At 49.6% G+C, this 16,040-nt stretch overlaps 2 non-coding genes across 2 annotated transcripts; one reads left to right on the top strand and one right to left on the bottom strand.

The window, feature by feature from the left end:
- Positions 1 to 1,520: 1,520 nt before the first annotated feature.
- On the bottom strand, positions 1,521 to 1,592 carry TRNAC-GCA. Its single transcript has one exon. It is a non-coding gene; the product is annotated as a tRNA-Cys (tRNA).
- Positions 1,593 to 13,501: 11,909 nt separating this feature from the next.
- On the top strand, positions 13,502 to 13,593 carry TRNAI-UAU. Its single transcript is given in 2 exon segments — positions 13,502 to 13,539; positions 13,558 to 13,593. It is a non-coding gene; the product is annotated as a tRNA-Ile (tRNA).
- The last annotated feature ends 2,447 nt before the right edge of the window (positions 13,594 to 16,040 follow it).

The following is a 16,040-nucleotide window of genomic DNA, read 5'->3' as shown; positions in this document are numbered from 1 at the left end:
TCCTATGCTGTTTAGGGATGGGATAGCTCAGTGGTTTGTGCATTTACTTACTAAATGCAGCATTGTGAGTTCAATTATTGAGAGGCCCCTTAGGAATCTGGGGCAAAATCAGTACTTGGTCCTGCTAGTGAAGGCAGGGGGCTGGACTCAATGGTCCCTTCCAGTTCTAGGGGATAGGGTGCCTCCATTATCTTTTTTTTCTTACTTCACATCAGACCCAGGACTTGCACCCAGCAGTTCTTGGGGCCATGGGACAGAACTGAGCTTCACTGGCAGCAGTGAGGAAGAACGGTTGGGACTGAGCTGTCTGGGGAATATTTTAATCCTTATCTAATTTTCAGAGGATTAAATCAATGCGGCTTCCACTTCTCCATCTCTCCCAAGGAAATGATGTTTCTGTGCAAAGTACCCAAACCTTTTAACAATAAGAAGTGAAATGAAATGGCCACATGATGGCAACAGAACCTAAGAAATTTGTTATTCTCTAAGGTGTCACACGTACTCCTGTTCTTTTTGAGGATACAGACTAACATGGCTGCTCCTCTGAAACCAAAGTGATGAAAAGCCATGTTCTTGTTCAATGAGCATTGAAGCTGAAAAGGGAGATGTTTTTTTTGTTTGATTTCTAGGCCCCCACCTCTAATCTACTAGACACCTCTTTCCTCCCACAGCCAGGAATAGAACCCCACAGGCATGACTACTAGCCCCCGACCCTGCTCCCTAGGAGAACCTCTGAGACCCCTCTGCTTGCCCCTCACCTCCCTGCTTGTACTGCACTTGAAACCCAAAGGGGTTTCCTTGGGCAGTTTTGACTCACTCCCAGGAAGGGTGTAATTTTAGGAGCAGGTTCCAAATAGTGCAATTAACCAGCCAGAAGGGGCAGCAGATGTCAGTGTAGGAGCCATTGAAATAACTCTGCACTTACTTAGAGGCAGACATAATGAGCTCTATGGTTGGTAAACGTACAGAGACTCTGCTGCTGCTCATGAACTGAGCAGCACATGACCTGTAAACAGCTGCCATTTGAATGCGTCTGAAAGTTACAAGGAACAACGATCTGTGTTAAAGGAAGGTTGACATTTATTAGCGCCCCAATTGATGCCATGTGCACAAAGAGAGGTTTGAATGTGTAACAGGGAGTTTGCTAAATCTTGGTTATTTTATTTTTCTGAGAGATTCCTGTCCACCCCCAGGAGAGTTTTCAGTCCCAATGGCAACTTAGTTACCAAATGTAATACAGACTAGTCCATTCCTCCCAAGTGGATGTGGTTCTTGTTCTTCTGCACATTGTAGCCCATGGAGGCCAAGGACCTGCAAATGTGTCTTCATGTGCCTTTGTTTCATTGATGAAAACAAACCTAGACACTTAGAGGATTGGAACTGATTTCAGCTGGGGACATGTTTGCTAGGTTTTTATGCATTTGCGCAGGAAAACATTGAGTGTGTCCATTCATTTCAGGGATCCCTATTTAGTGGAGCTCCTGAAATAGAAATATTTTTACTGAAAGAATGACTTTGTGAGAGGGCACTTGGATTTGAACCAAGGACCACTTGATCTGCAGTCAAACACTCTACCACTGAGCTATACCCCCATGACATTTACACAGCCAAGTCCATAATCTTAAGGATTTTGAAGGACGGGCTCTGCCTCAGAGAGCTCCTTTTCTATTCCCAGACCACAGGGGTTTTAAAAATGGGGCTTGATTAAACTTTATATATATGTAGACACCACAGCTTGCACACCCACCAACATAGCTTCCCCCAGTGACATAGCTACCACCTCTCGGGGAGATGGGTTAACTGCACGGACGGGACAGCTCTCTCCCCTCCACTTAGAGCAGCTTCATTATTTATGAATAGGTGGGAAATAACCCCCTGAATGGACAGCAACCAATGTATCAGATATTGCTGTGCCTGCATTCAATATGGGTAACTGGTCATATTGGGCTGGATTAGTAGGAGCGTTGCCAGCAGATCAAGGGAAGTGATTATTCCCCTCTATTCAGCACTGGTGAGGCCACATCTGGAGCATTGCGTCCAGTTTTCACGCCCCCCCACACTACAGAAACAAATTGTAGAGAGTCTAGGGGAGGGCAACAAATCCTGCCAACTACAGAGGAAGTTGTGGTTCTTTAGTTTCAGTGGAGCTGGGTCTTGTCTCACTCTTAAGCTATGTCTACATGAAAGAAACTTCCTCATGGACAAACTTTACAAAAACTAGACAAGCCATTTACAACAAAAACTTTGCTTCTCTACAAAAGAAAAAGGACACTAAACTGTCTAAACTGCTACATGGCACAAGGAGCCACAACAATAGCTCCCTTAACCCACCCAACAATATTGTTAATCTTTCCAGCTATTCTCTTAGCCCAGCAGAAGAATCTATCCTATCTCGGGGACTCTCCTTTTGTCCTTCCAGATCCACGAATATGATACAGTTTTGCGGTGACCTAGAATCCTACTTTCGCCGTCTCCGACTCAAAGAATACTTCCAACACACCTCTGAACTACATACGAACCCACAGAATCCTTCCTACCACCGCTATAATAAAAAGGATTCTACATGGACTCCTCCAGAGGGTCGGAACAACAGACTAGACTTCTACATAGATTGCTTCCGTCACCGTGCACGGGCTGAAATTGTGGAAAAGCAACATCACTTGCCCCATAACCTAAGCCGTGCTGAACACAATGCCATCAACAGCCTCAAGAACAACTCTGACATCATAATCAAACAGGCTGACAAAGGAGGTGCTGTCGTCATCATGAATAGGTCGGAATATGAACAAGAGGCTGCCAGACAACTCTCTAACTCCACATTCTACAAGCCATTACCCTCTGATCCCACTGATGATTACCAAAAGAAACTACACCATCTGCTCAAAAAACTCCCTGAGAAAGCACAGGAACAGATCTATACAGACACATGCCTGGAACCCCGACCAGGTGTATTCTATTTGCTACCCAAGATCCATAAACCTGGAAATCCTGGACGCCCCATCATCTCAAGCATTGGTACTTTAACAGCAGGATTGTCTGGCTATGTGGACTCTCTCCTCAGGCCCTATGCTACCAGCACTCCCAGCTATCTTCGAGACACCACTGACTTCCTGAGGAAACTACAATCCATCAATGATCTTCCAGAAAACACCATTCTGGCCACTATGGATGTGGAAGCCCTCTACACTAACATTCCACACGAAGATGGACTACAAGCCATCAGGAACAGTATCCCCGATAATATCACGGCTAACCTGGTGGCTGAACTTTGTGACTTTGTCCTCACCCACAACTATTTCACATTTGGGGACAATATATATCTTCAAGTCAGTGGCACTGCTATGGGTACCCGCATGGCCCCTCAGTATGCCAACATCTTTATGGCTGACTTAGAACAACGCTTCCTTAACTCTCGTTCCCTAACACCCCTACTCTACTTGCGCTACATTGATGACATCTTCATCATCTGGACTCATGGAAAAGAAGCCCTCGAGGAATTCCACCGAGATTTTAACAATTTCCATCCCACCATCAACCTCAGCCTAGACCAATCCACACAAGCGGTCCATTTCCTAGACACTACTGTGCTAATAAACGATGGTCACATAAATACCACCCTATACCGGAAACCCACTGACCGCTATACTTACTTACATGCCTCCAGCTTCCATCCCGGACACACCACACGATCCATTGTCTACAGCCAAGCTCTAAGATACAACCGTATTTGCTCCAATCCCTCGGACAGAGATAAACACCTACAAGATCTCTATCAAGCATTCTTAAACCTACAATACCCACCTGCTGAAGTGAAAAAACAGATTGACAGAGCCAGAAGAGTACCCAGAAGCCACCTACTACAGGACAGGCCTAAAAAAGAAAATAACAGAACACCACTAGCCATCACCTACAGCCCCAACTAAAACCTCTCCAGCGCATCATCAAAGATTTACAACCTATCCTTAAAGATGATCCCTCACTCTCACAGATCTTGGGAGACAGGCCAGTCCTTGCTTATAGACAGCCTCCCAACCTGAAGCAAATACTCACCAGCAACCGCACACCATACAACATAAACACTAACCCAGGAACCTATCCTTGCAATAAAGCCCGATGCCAGCTCTGTCCACATATCCATTCAAGTGACACCATCACAGGACCTAATCACATCAGACACACCATCAGGGGCTCGTACACCTGCACATCTACCAACGTGATATATGCCATCATGTGCCAGCAATGCCCCTCTGCCATGTACATTGGCCAAACCGGACAGTCTCTACGCAAAAGAATAAATGGACACAAATCTGACATCAGGAATCATAACATTCAAAAACCAGTGGGAGAACACTTCAACCTTCCTAACCACTCAGTGACAGACTTGAAGGTGGCAATTTTGCAACAAAAAAACTTCAAAAACAGACTCCAAAGAGAGACTGCTGAACTTGAATTAATATGCAAACTAGATACCATTAACTGTGGTCTAAATAAAGACTGGGAATGGTTGGGTCATTACACCAATTGATTCTATTTCCCTATGTTAAGTTCTCCTCACACCTTCTATGGGCCATCTTAATTATCACTTCAAAAAGTTTTTTTTCCTCCTGCTAACGATAGCTCATCTCAATTGATTAGACTCTGCCTGTTGGTATGCATACTTCCACCTTTTCATGTTCTCTGTATGTATAAATATCTCCTGTCTGTGTGTTCCATTCTATGCATCCGAAGAAGTGAGCTTTAGCTCACGAAAGCTCATGCTACAATAAATTTGTTAGTCTTTAAGGTGCCACAAGTACTCCTGTTTTTTTTTTGCGGATACAGACTAACACGGCTGCTACTCTGAAACCATGAAAGAATAATGTGGCTTTAGTTAAAGTGTTTTAATTGAACAGCTGTTGCATGTCCACCCTGTGTCACCAGAGCACATCCATGCTAGCATCTCTTGGATTGCCACAGAGAGCAGTGCATTGTGGGTAGCTGGCTGCAGGGTGCTTTGGGAAAGGTTTGCAATGCCTCACGGGCTGCATCGCATGATGCAGGTTTCTATCCTATCAGGTTTCTATCAGGTTTCTTCTAGTAGGATGCCCATTGGTCCATGGGCATCCTACTAGATTGCCAGCTGCTTTTCAACTGCAATGTGCGTGGTGGGGAGAGACAGTGTGTGCGTTGCGGAAGAGTGAGTGTGTCGCACACTGTCTCTAAGTTCAGACAGCTGCTGGAAGCAACCAGTCCTGAGGCAGGGAACAGCCACGACATCAGCCCCCCTTCTCTCACTGGCTCAGCTCAGCACAGCACTCTCTGCAACACACGCACACACACTGCTGCCTGCTTAGCTCTGTGTCAGGGGTGCTGGAACAGGGGGTTTAGAGCACCATGGCCCCACCACTCTTTACTGGCTGTTAGGAGAAATGATGGAGGGGGGGAGGGTGCAGTCTTGGGGAAGAGGCGTCTGTGGGTGTGGCCTCAGGGGGAGAGGTGCTGTGAGTGGGGGTCCTTGGGGAAAGGGTGTCATGGGGGTGCCACAGTTTGGACAATGGTGCCCCCCCCCACTGTAAGGAAGCTTCTGCCACCCCGGCTCTGTGTTGGCAGAGCGGGACAGAGCAGCATCCACGGCAGTGATTTGCTCCCCAGGGCTCTGGCAAGGGGGCTCGGGAGGTTATTTAAAGGGCCCAGGGCTTCGGCCGAAGCGGGGAGCCCTGGACCCTTGAAATCACCAGCCTGGGGAAGCCGGGCCGGTCTGGCACAGCGTACCGGCTCTTGCCGGTAACCCATACCGGAACATACCGGCTTACTTTCACCTCTGGAAGGTCCTCATGTGGATCAATAACTGGTTAAAAGACAGGAAACAAAGGGTAGGAATAAATGGTCAGTTTTAAGGATGGAAACAGGTAACTAGTGGTGTCTGTACTGGGACCAGGACTAGTCAACATATTCATAAATGATCTAATAAACAGTGAGCTGACAAAATTTGCAGATGATCCAAAACTACCGGCTTGCTTCCTAGAACGAACGCTCCTTGAGTGGGGTGATCCACAGGGAGTAGCTCAAACCTCCAAAGTGCCTGGCCAGGGGCAGGACATTAGCACAGCAAGGGAGGGGTGTGGCAGTGACATCACAAAGGCCTTTTGCAGGACCTCAGACTATTGGTCAAAGGTGGTGGGGAGGTGGTGACCTCACAGAGAGATGCTGACATCAGGCAGGCAGGACAGGGGCGAGGGGCCAGGGAAACCTCAGAGACCCCTGTGGCTTTGCTTCAGCAAGTCTCCTTCTCCAGGTCTCTCTTTGAGGACCGAGAGAGTATTCGGGTTCACGGACGTGAGGGCCAGGAGGAACCTCTTTCAAGTTTTCTCCTTCCCTTTTCCTGATTTTACTAGAAAACAGCCGTCCCTGTTTAGAAGGTAAGAGCCTCCTTGAGGTTTGAAACCTGTTCAGTCTGATCCATCTGGTGACAGTTGAATTTTAGGCATGGAAAACAGAAGCTTAAGGAGGCAGAATTTTATTCCGCACCTGGGATTTTGTCCCTTAGAATCACTGTGGTCATTAGGGTTTGTCCTTTTTGTTTCACCTTTTCCTCCATCCCTCCCTCCCTCCTTTCTCTTTGTCTCTTGCTCCTTTCACCTGTTCCCCTCCCAACACCAGGAACGAGGTGTGTGTGTGTGTGTGTGTGTTGCGGGGGGAGTGCTCAGCAGCTCCCACTGTGGGAGATCCACCCAAATATGTGGGGCTGAAATAGTGCTCGGGCAGTGATCCCCACCGGTGACCTGGGCCATCCTTTGGGCTCTCTGGTGAGAACCCTCAGCCTCCCGTCCTCAGTCTCTACCCTGATTGGCTGAGCAGGGGGTTATTGACAGGGAGGAGACTCAGGTCCTTGTTGTTCTCTTTTAAGACCAAGGAAATAAGTCAGAACCAGTTCTATGTTTGATGAATTTTGCTGCTTCTCTGCATTAATTGTCTCTGAGCAGTTCATGATTCTCTCTAACATTGCAGTTCTCCTCAAATACTTGCTGAATAATTACTGTCACTGTTGTTGGTGTGGAGCTCATCTGAGAGCACTTTATTCAGGTCATTCAATGTCTGAAATTCAAGATCTGATGGTTAGTTTGAAAATCAGGGCTCTTGGGTCCTATTCCCAACTCTGCCACTGACTGGCTGTGTGACCTAAGACAAGTCAATTCTCCTTTCTCAGCCTTATTTTTCTCCCTCTTTCAAGTAGGGATAATAATGATCCTCTCCTACCTACCTCAACAAACTCACTCTTCCCCAACACACTCACTATCTCTCCCCACACACAAACAGTCTCCACACTGCAGTTGAAAAGCAGCTGGCAATCTAGTAGGATGCCCATGGAACATTACACCATCGGACCAGCTCATGCTGCTGTCTCTGTGCATCGGTGACCCTCACAGGGCCGGCTTGAGTAAGGGACTGTTGGCCCCTTCCTAAAACTTAGTGGGGGTTTTGGTTGCCTACTTCCCAGTCCCAATAGAAGGGGGAAGGGCCAATGGGAAATCAGGCCCCTGAGACTGACAGTCCCCAGGGGCAATGGGGAGAGGCCAAAGCTCCAAGTTAGCCGCACTGACAGGCCAGGCAGTGTAATGAGGGAGTCACCAGGCCAGGGGGTCCCATCCTCTGTGGGAGCTGGAACTGCCTGGGCCAGAGTGGGGCAGAGCTAAGGAGAGAGCAGGAGCCGGAGAAGAGCCAGGGAGCAGAGCTGCGCAGGTGTAGTGCCATAAAATGCTCCCTGTAGGACTTTGCTACCTGCAGCAGTTACTGAGCCCTGAGGTTGTTCTTATTTGCTGACTTGTCCTAATTTGCTAAAACTTGACAGTGGTGGGGGATGGAAGCATAAAGGCTTCGTCCTCCAAGCGACCCTGCCTGGTGTCCATCTGTATCTATTACCTCTTAATACTGGATTGTAAACAATAGAGTGAGGTCATTTAAACATCATTTATTTTGCAGCTTCATTTACTGTGCTAACAATGTAGCATCCTGACACTGATACTTCTGCCCATGTGACCTGTGGGTTGGATTCATTTTAGTGGGACGCGGGACATGTGGAGGATAATTTAAACTCTTAATTTCCTTACGGTTTCCCTGCAATATACTTTTCTGCTGGTGCGATTTCTGACCATTGCACGTCTATTATATTTATTACAATAGCACAAGTAAGTCACACAAGTGACATAGTCTAGGGGCTTGTCTACATTTGCAAGTTAGAGCGCATTAAAGCAGCCCCGGGCACCCTAACTCCTGAGGTGTCCACACTGGCAAGGCACATGGAGCACCTGGGCTCTGCAGCTGGAGCGTTCCTAGTAATCCACCTCCATGAGAAGTATAACGCTTGCTGAGTCCTGCTGAAACGCCCTGGCATCAGTGTGGACGACGTGTTGCATCACTGCACTATGTTTGGCATCAGGAAATGTCCCATAATCCCCTGAAGTCAAGTGCCCACTCTGGTCATTGTTTTGAAATCGGCTGCAGGCATGCGGATATCCCCTTTCAAAGCTCCGTTTCTGACAGCCGGCAGCTTATCTGCTCCGGGACAAAGCAACCATTAGTGTGGAATGCTGCTGTTGTGAGTGTGTGTGTGGGGGGGGGGGGTCTGCTGCTGTCCGAACACACAAGACAGCATGCTGACACACTCTCAGCCCCCCAAACACACTGTCGCTCCCCCCACGTACACACAACACACTCCCTGTCACACTCCACCCCCATCCCCCATTTGAAAAGCACGTTGCAGCCACTTGCACACTGGGATAGCTACCACAGTGCACTGCTCTCTGTGGCATTGCCAGAGCTCCTAATGTGGCCACTCCAGTGCGCTTGCAGCTGTCAGTGTGAACACACGGCAGCGGTTTCCCTGCTGTGGTTTAACTCCCAGTGCTCTACCTCTGCAAGTGTAGCCAAGCCCTTAATTTGCCAGACCACCCGAACTCAGTAACTGCCCTCCACCACCACGTGCAGGGAGTAGGGGCACCGTGGAGCACACGCCGCACTTACTGGCTCAGCCTTGTGCATGCTGGGGTGGCCACCTCCCCGTTGATGAGACCTGGTCCCACCATATCCATGGAGCTCCAGTCTGCCCTGCTGCCATCCCTGTCTGTTGTCTTCTCTAGCAGTTGACTGGAAGGTGAGCACTGGCCGCACACCATGTAGCCGTGTTGTCTCGAAGGGCAAAAGCAGGAGGAATGGTGCCTTCATAGCCCACCCAATATTCCATAACATAGTTAAGGAAAATATTTCTCAATGAATTCTCAGTAAAAGATCAGAAGCAGCCAGTGTCTGCATCTGTCTATGAGCATTGGTATTTTCTTGAAATTTGTCAGACCAACCTAACTAACACCTAACACACATTTGAAGTTCTTCTTTTCACACTGTTGCTCATTCTCAGGTTCTGCTTTGTCTCCAGACAGATCCATTCTCTTTCAGGACGGCCTTGCTCTTCCTGTCTGTTTCACTCACTGAGGTGTCGGAGTAAACACTTCCCTTCCTTCCATTCTCAGACAAACACTAGTATTAAGTGTTTGCTACTGATGGGTCTAGAAAGGATTTGTGAAGTGGAAGATGCTGTTTCTGGGGGATTGCTCCCAAGATCCAGTACTTTGGGTTCAAACGTCTCCCAGCTTCCTTGGGTTAAATAACACCAAGGCTTTGTTGCAATATACAAGAAGGAAGGAGTTTTTGACGCCAGATGAGACTTGACCCTACAATCTTTGGCTTAGAAAGCTAATGCCTTATCCATTAGGCCACTGGGGCCCTAAAGAGCAGTAGAAAGAAGGATGGAAATTCCCTCTCAGGATTGCACATTCCTCACATTCACTCAGAAGCCAAATACCCATTTAATGGCCTTACAGAAACGTCTGCATCCCCTGGCAGCGAGGCACCTGGGCAGGTCGCTGACAGAGCTGAGCACCACCTTTCTGCCAGCCATCTTTAGAGAAGAACTCCACCCTAGCGTCACCCCTCCCTCCTTCAGCACCTCCACGGCTGTGGCTCTGAGTGGCAGTAGGATGATTAGGGGGTGAATCCGGGGCTGGAAGGGGGGTGAGGTCAGCCAGTAAGGAGTAACCAGATGGGGCAGACCCAGGGGGAGGCTGTGGGCTGCTGGTGGGTTGTTGGGATCCGAGCTCTAGATCAAAGCTGCACAGTGACCTGACACCCAGGGTTATAGGGCCGACATAGTGACCCCCTTACTGGCCTCGGTGACCCCCAAACCCTTGTTACTAAGGGCATTGAGGAGTCTCTGTCCCTTAATAACTTCTGGGAGCTCCCCAGCAGGCTGCGGGCGTCAGCCGCCTCCTGCCTCACAGGTTAGACTCTTGGCGCTGTGCCAGCCGCCCCCTCGCTTGCAGGCCCAGTGTAAGAAGCAGGAGGCCCGGTGCTGGCAGAAGAGGGTTTTGATTAATCAACCTCTGTGTTATGGGCACAGGACACTTCCACTCAGTAGCACAGCTGCGGGGGAGCAGGGGAAGCAGCTAAGGACGTCCGGTTCCTCCGGTGGGGGTGTGGAGCAGCTGTTCGTTTTCCTGTTCGCACTCCTCTGCGGTGTGAAAATCGGGGAGGGGAGGCAGAAGCCCCACATCCCTCCCGACATGACGCCCAGTGGGGGAAGCCAGGACAACAGGGTGGGGGGGGCAAGTGGTGGCCAGACTCTCACCACCAGGGTCTAGTCTAGCTCAGGGTCCAGCTCAACCTCCTCCCCGCACCACTGGCCCCCAGTCCCCTTCCACCACCAGGTCAACCCGGGCACTAGGGCAGGAACGGGGTGAGGCAGCAAGTCAAGCTGAGCAAGGCAGGCAAAAGCGAGTCTTGTCTTCATGGGCCGCTCCCAATGACGTCCTTTTTGGGTGCAACTGCTGCAAAAATATCTCGGGCAGAGAAGCAACAGGCCAAAAAGTTACCATGCAGCTTCCAAAGTAGCTCAGTTGGGAGAGCATTAGACTGAAGTTCTAAAGGTCCCTGGTTCAATCCCAGGCTTTGGCAGGCCCTGTCATCCCTCTTTGCACAGTGGTGGTTTGTTTTCTGGGAGCACAGTGGTCCCTGCACCCAAGGTGAGTCCCTGAGCTTGGGCTCTGCAGTAGGAAAAGATATTGTGGGCTTCCACCCCTAATTGGCTGGCCTGACATTTAACAATGAGGGACAGGAGCTGTCTCTCCTAAGTGAGTTATTGGTGGACCCAATATGGCAGGAAGAGAGTGCTAGAAGGGGTGCTGGGCAGTGACAGGCAGGTAGAGAGGATGGAAACTCTTCTGTGCAGCTGAGGGAGGGCAGTGCCAGGGAAGGGGCATGTGTGAAAGTGGCCATGTGGAAGGGAGTTGGGGGCCCAGGAGGAGGCGCTTGATGTTCAGTGTCTTGGAGCAGCTGGGCTTGGACATGGTGGGTGTTCAGGAAATGCACATTAACAACTCTAGGGTAGCTTGATGGGCAGAGGGTGATTGGAGGAAGGGCCCATCTCTTGGTCCTCCAGGCCAGGGAAGAATGATGGGGTTGGAGTCTTGTTCTTCACATTCACGGTGCGAGTACAGAAGGTGGTGGAGCTCCGACCAGGGAGGGCATTACTGGTGGCTTTGTGCTCCATGGCACTGGTTACGGCTATATTAGTGTGTATGGTCCCCAATTAAGGCATGAAGGAAAGTTCTATGGAAGGAACTGGCTCCCTTCTTCTAGACCGCACGGTGTTTGGTGTCGGGGGGGATTTCAATTGTTGCACCGGCTTGAGGACTGCTGGTCCTGTTTTCCCAACCGTCAGAGGAAACTCTTCTACGATGAGCACTACCTGGTGCAGGTCTGTAGTGAGGTTGGCTTAGAGGACGTGTTTCTGCACAGTGGAACCAGTGGAGGGTGGGTGGTAGCCTCCTATTCCTCTGACCCAAGCTCACCCCAGCCACAGAGGGGATACACCTTTCTGCGGGGACAGGCCAGGAGTCGCATTGACCGTATTTACGTGAAGGAGAGCACGTCGACAGCCCAGTGCAGGGTGGTGCCAATGGACTGTTCGGATCACTCAGCTCTCACCGTGTGCTCAATGTGGGCAATTCCCTGACCCAGGGCAGAGGATATTGGAAGCTGAACATCCAGAGCTTGCAAGATAAAGGAGCAGGGGGGCGAGGCCTGGAGGTGTTGGCAGAACGGGAAAGCATCAGAGGGTTCTGTGGCAACCAGGGGGATTGGTGGGAGTCGGTGAGGGAGGAGTTGGCTGCTTTGTTCCGGCGGCTGGGGAAACACCACAACATTAAAGAAACCAACAGTGTAAAGTCCTGCAGTGTCGCCTGTGGGATTTCCACAAGAGCATCCAGGCAGCGGAGCCAGTCAGCGTGTGACTGTACGATCGGATCAAGCGACAGCTGCCCGAGTTCCAGGAGATGAGGCTGCAGTTGGCTGATATGAGCGGGAGCATCAAGTGAAGGGAGGAGCAGACTCCCCTGACATTTTTGCAGCCTGCAGGGAACGGAGACAAAGCAGGGGGATGCAGGGACTCAGGGCAGGACCCACAGATCCGGTAGTGCAGGACCACAGTCACTGGAGGAGGAGAGAGAGTCCCGCGAGAGGAAGCTGATGGTGGGAAGCAATAAGTGCAGAGTGCAAACCAGCCAAAGGTCACAGGGGTCTAAAAAGTGAGCTAACAGCAGGTCTCATGGTGTAATGGGCAGCACTCAGGACTCTGAATTGTGGAATCTGAGTTCAAATCTTAGTGGGACTTCATGGCAATACATTGCTTTGCTGCAAAGCACTGGAGCTCAATGTGTTTGGCTACCTTCTCTCAGGGTCAACTAGAGTGAGGTTTTCCCCTCCTGCTGGGTGACTGATGCCCACTAGAGATAAGTCTTTGGTCTGGCTGGTTCAATGGGCTGGTGGCTATAGGTTGGGGTCCTAGAACTTAACAGTCTGGCTAGAGATTCCTGTGGTTTGACCATATGGTTGTTTCTCGCTGCTTCACCTGATGTCCAGAACTTTGGTCCCTGAAGCTGCCACACTCTCCCTCTTGCCCACCTGGCATTTAGAGGAAGGAGGGCCAGGGCCAGGCTTCATAGTCAGGGCTAGGCAGGAGGGAGGAAGAGTCCCAGGCTGGAGCCCAACACACCTCTCCTCTTCTGGGGACCTGGGGTGTTGTTCCCCCCTGTTCAGGCACCCCTGGGGCCCTGCACTTCACACAGCTCTCCCTGATTTCAGCTGTTAGTGAGGGAGCCTCACTGCTAGCGCAGACTGGGCAGTTTCTTGCATGAGAGACACTGTCCCAAAGCAGGACTAATGCTGAGAGCTGGTTATCAGTGATTTCAGATCTGTTGGTCTGCAGCAAGACTCTCCATTGAGTCTTAACCAGCTCTGTTATTACACAGGGAAGAAAAAAAGGGTCAAATGGGGCCTGGAACCCTTAAGAAGAATCCACCCCACCGAGTACAACACTTGTCGCTACCGGCTCTCAGCTGCACTGAGAATGTTTTGGGGTCACTCCTTCGCTTTATCAGCCTAGGGGGGTCTCAGAGATTCTTAATTAACAGGTGTTCCAGTGGCGCAATTGGTTAGCGCACAGTACTTATAAGGCAGTGCTGAGGAGCTATGCTGAGGTTGTGAGTTCAAACCTCACCTGGAGCACTGATTTTCATTAGCCAAGTAGCATCACCCCCTTATTTGGCTCTGTGGAATGTAGAATTCCAGCCCAGGGACACTGAGGAGGGGAGGAGTCAGAAATGCCCCCTTCACTTATTACCTCCTCTCCAGAGTACAGGTCAGAAGCTACAATCCTTTCTCCCCCACCAGCCCCTGTGCCAGGATCCCTCAAGCAGAGCCTGGAGTCCTGCCCATGGCATCTGTACTATTGACAAACACTAAGTAACGGGGACAAAACACTCAAATCCCGCCTGGTGCGGGGAGCCAGGTTTGCTCTTCAAATTCTGTCGTTGGTACATTTCCAGGCCTGGGAATGTCCCACAACAGCATTGAATGGGAAGCTGCCTGCAGAACAGTGACACTGCACAGAGCTCCTGTGGAGGAGGGGTGGGAATTAGTAACATTTTGAGGATCGTTTGGGAAATGAGCCTTTGCTGACAAGGTTTGTCTCTGTTCATATTTCACCTTCAGGTGTTATGTTGAGGGATCTTTAATATATTTTTGGGAGGTTAATAACTATCTCCTCAACTTTATTTACTCAACTTAAAAATTGGTGTCACTTGATTTTTGCATCTCCCTGTGAAAATACAACTGACAAGTGTGGCTTTTTACAGGGGGTCATGATGTTAAAGTTAAGGAATTCAGTCTCTGTACTTCTGGGGGGGTGGGTGGCTTTTTTACAGCTGCCTCACTGCCAGGCACACTGGGCTGTTAACTGCACCCACTGTCCTTGCCAGGGGCCCCTGCTGAACCCTGGGCGGCTGCACTGCCGTGCTGGGGTGACTCTGCAGGGGGAGAAGCTGCTGTGGAGCAATGTAGAGCAGGTGCAGGAAGGAGACGGGGTCACTATTCTCATGCTGAACTTCACAGTTTTCCAAATTTGGGACTAGATTCATAGATTCAAGGTCAGAAGGGCCCATTATGATCATCTAGTCTGACCTCCTGCACAATGCAGGCCACAGAATCTCACTCACCCACTCCTGTAACAAACCCCTGACCTATGTCTGAGTTACTGAAGTCCTCAAATTGTGGCTTAAAGACCTCAAGGTGCAGGGAATCTTCCAGCAAGTGACCCGAGCCCCATGCTGCAGAGGAAGTCAAATGTCCGAGAACAATTCTAGGGGAAGGTGAACGCAGAGCAATGACACTGGAGATGCCCAGACCTCCAATAGGGGCAAAGTGGAAATTAATAATGGGAAGATCATTTGTGAAATTAGTCGTCACTGACAAGATTTGTCTCTGTTGCTATTTCACGCTATGGTGTTAGTTAGAGGAATCAGTACAGATTTTTACTATATTAATTAAACACTTAATTTTATTTAATCAAGCCAAAAACGTAGTATCACTTATTTTTTCTCTGTCCTAGCAAGAATGAATTGAATTTTGTGACTTTCTGGAAAGTGCAGCGAGATTAAATGTGGGAAATTCAGTCTCTGTGTTTGTGAGCTGTTGTTTTCCTCTCACAGGTCAGTGCCTGCATTGAAATACCCAGAGGGATCTAAGGGCTGGTGTAGGCTGGGCACTGAACTGGCAAAGTGATATCTCTCAGGGTGTGACCCCCCCACAAACCCATATAGTTAAGGTGACCTAAGCCCGGGTTAGATAGTGCTAAAGAAAAGGAAGAATTGTTCTGTCCATTCAGCTATTACAGGGATGGGAAAATGCCTCCATTCACTGTCTACTCCAAAGTGCTATAGCAGTGCCACAGCAGCGTTTTAAGTGTAGACAGAGTGAAACTAGATTTATCTCCAGTTTGCACTATGGATGCTCAGGCACTAAGACTACAATAATAACAACAACAGCGCTTGTGTAGTTGGCAGGATTCAAACCTGCGCAGGGAGCCCCCAATGGATTTCTAGCCCATCGCCTTAACCATTCAGCCACAACTACTTGATATGCGTCCATTTTACTGCATGATGATTTTGTTCTCACTGAATTGTCACTTCAAATTGTTTGCTCAGACCAGCTTCCCCAGCACACTCACGGCTGCGCATCAGTGTAAGTGTGTCCTTGGGTGAACAGCGAGAATTCCTGCCCATTTCCTTTCCGGCTGGAGCAGCATGAGAGTGTGTTTGTGTGAACGACATTGCTGTAGATTGTTGTTCATTCCCCACTCTGACAATTCAGACAGTCCCTTTCCTAGTCAAATCTCCAGCACATCGTTCCAATAGCAGGGATCAGGATTTCTCTGGGGCACTGAAATTTTTCAGAGGGCTGGTGCGTGAACTCAACCTTGCATTCTATCCCTGATGTTTCATGGACTAACAACAGCAGCAGAAAGAAAGAGCGGAGCCAATATCTCCCTGGCAGGGATGCAGGTGCCATGACCCCTCTGTCTGACCGTCGCCATTGCAGGAGAAAAAGGTTCACTGGCATCGAATGCCCTGGCTCAGACCAGAGACACAGGGAGGTTTTGCTGTTCATGGATCTGT

Source organism: Mauremys reevesii, linkage group 12 (genome assembly GCF_016161935.1).
Source record: "Mauremys reevesii isolate NIE-2019 linkage group 12, ASM1616193v1, whole genome shotgun sequence".
NCBI lineage: Eukaryota > Metazoa > Chordata > Testudines > Geoemydidae > Mauremys > Mauremys reevesii.
Note: the sequence above shows the minus strand (reverse complement) of the source record. Positions and strands in the feature narration are given on the sequence as shown.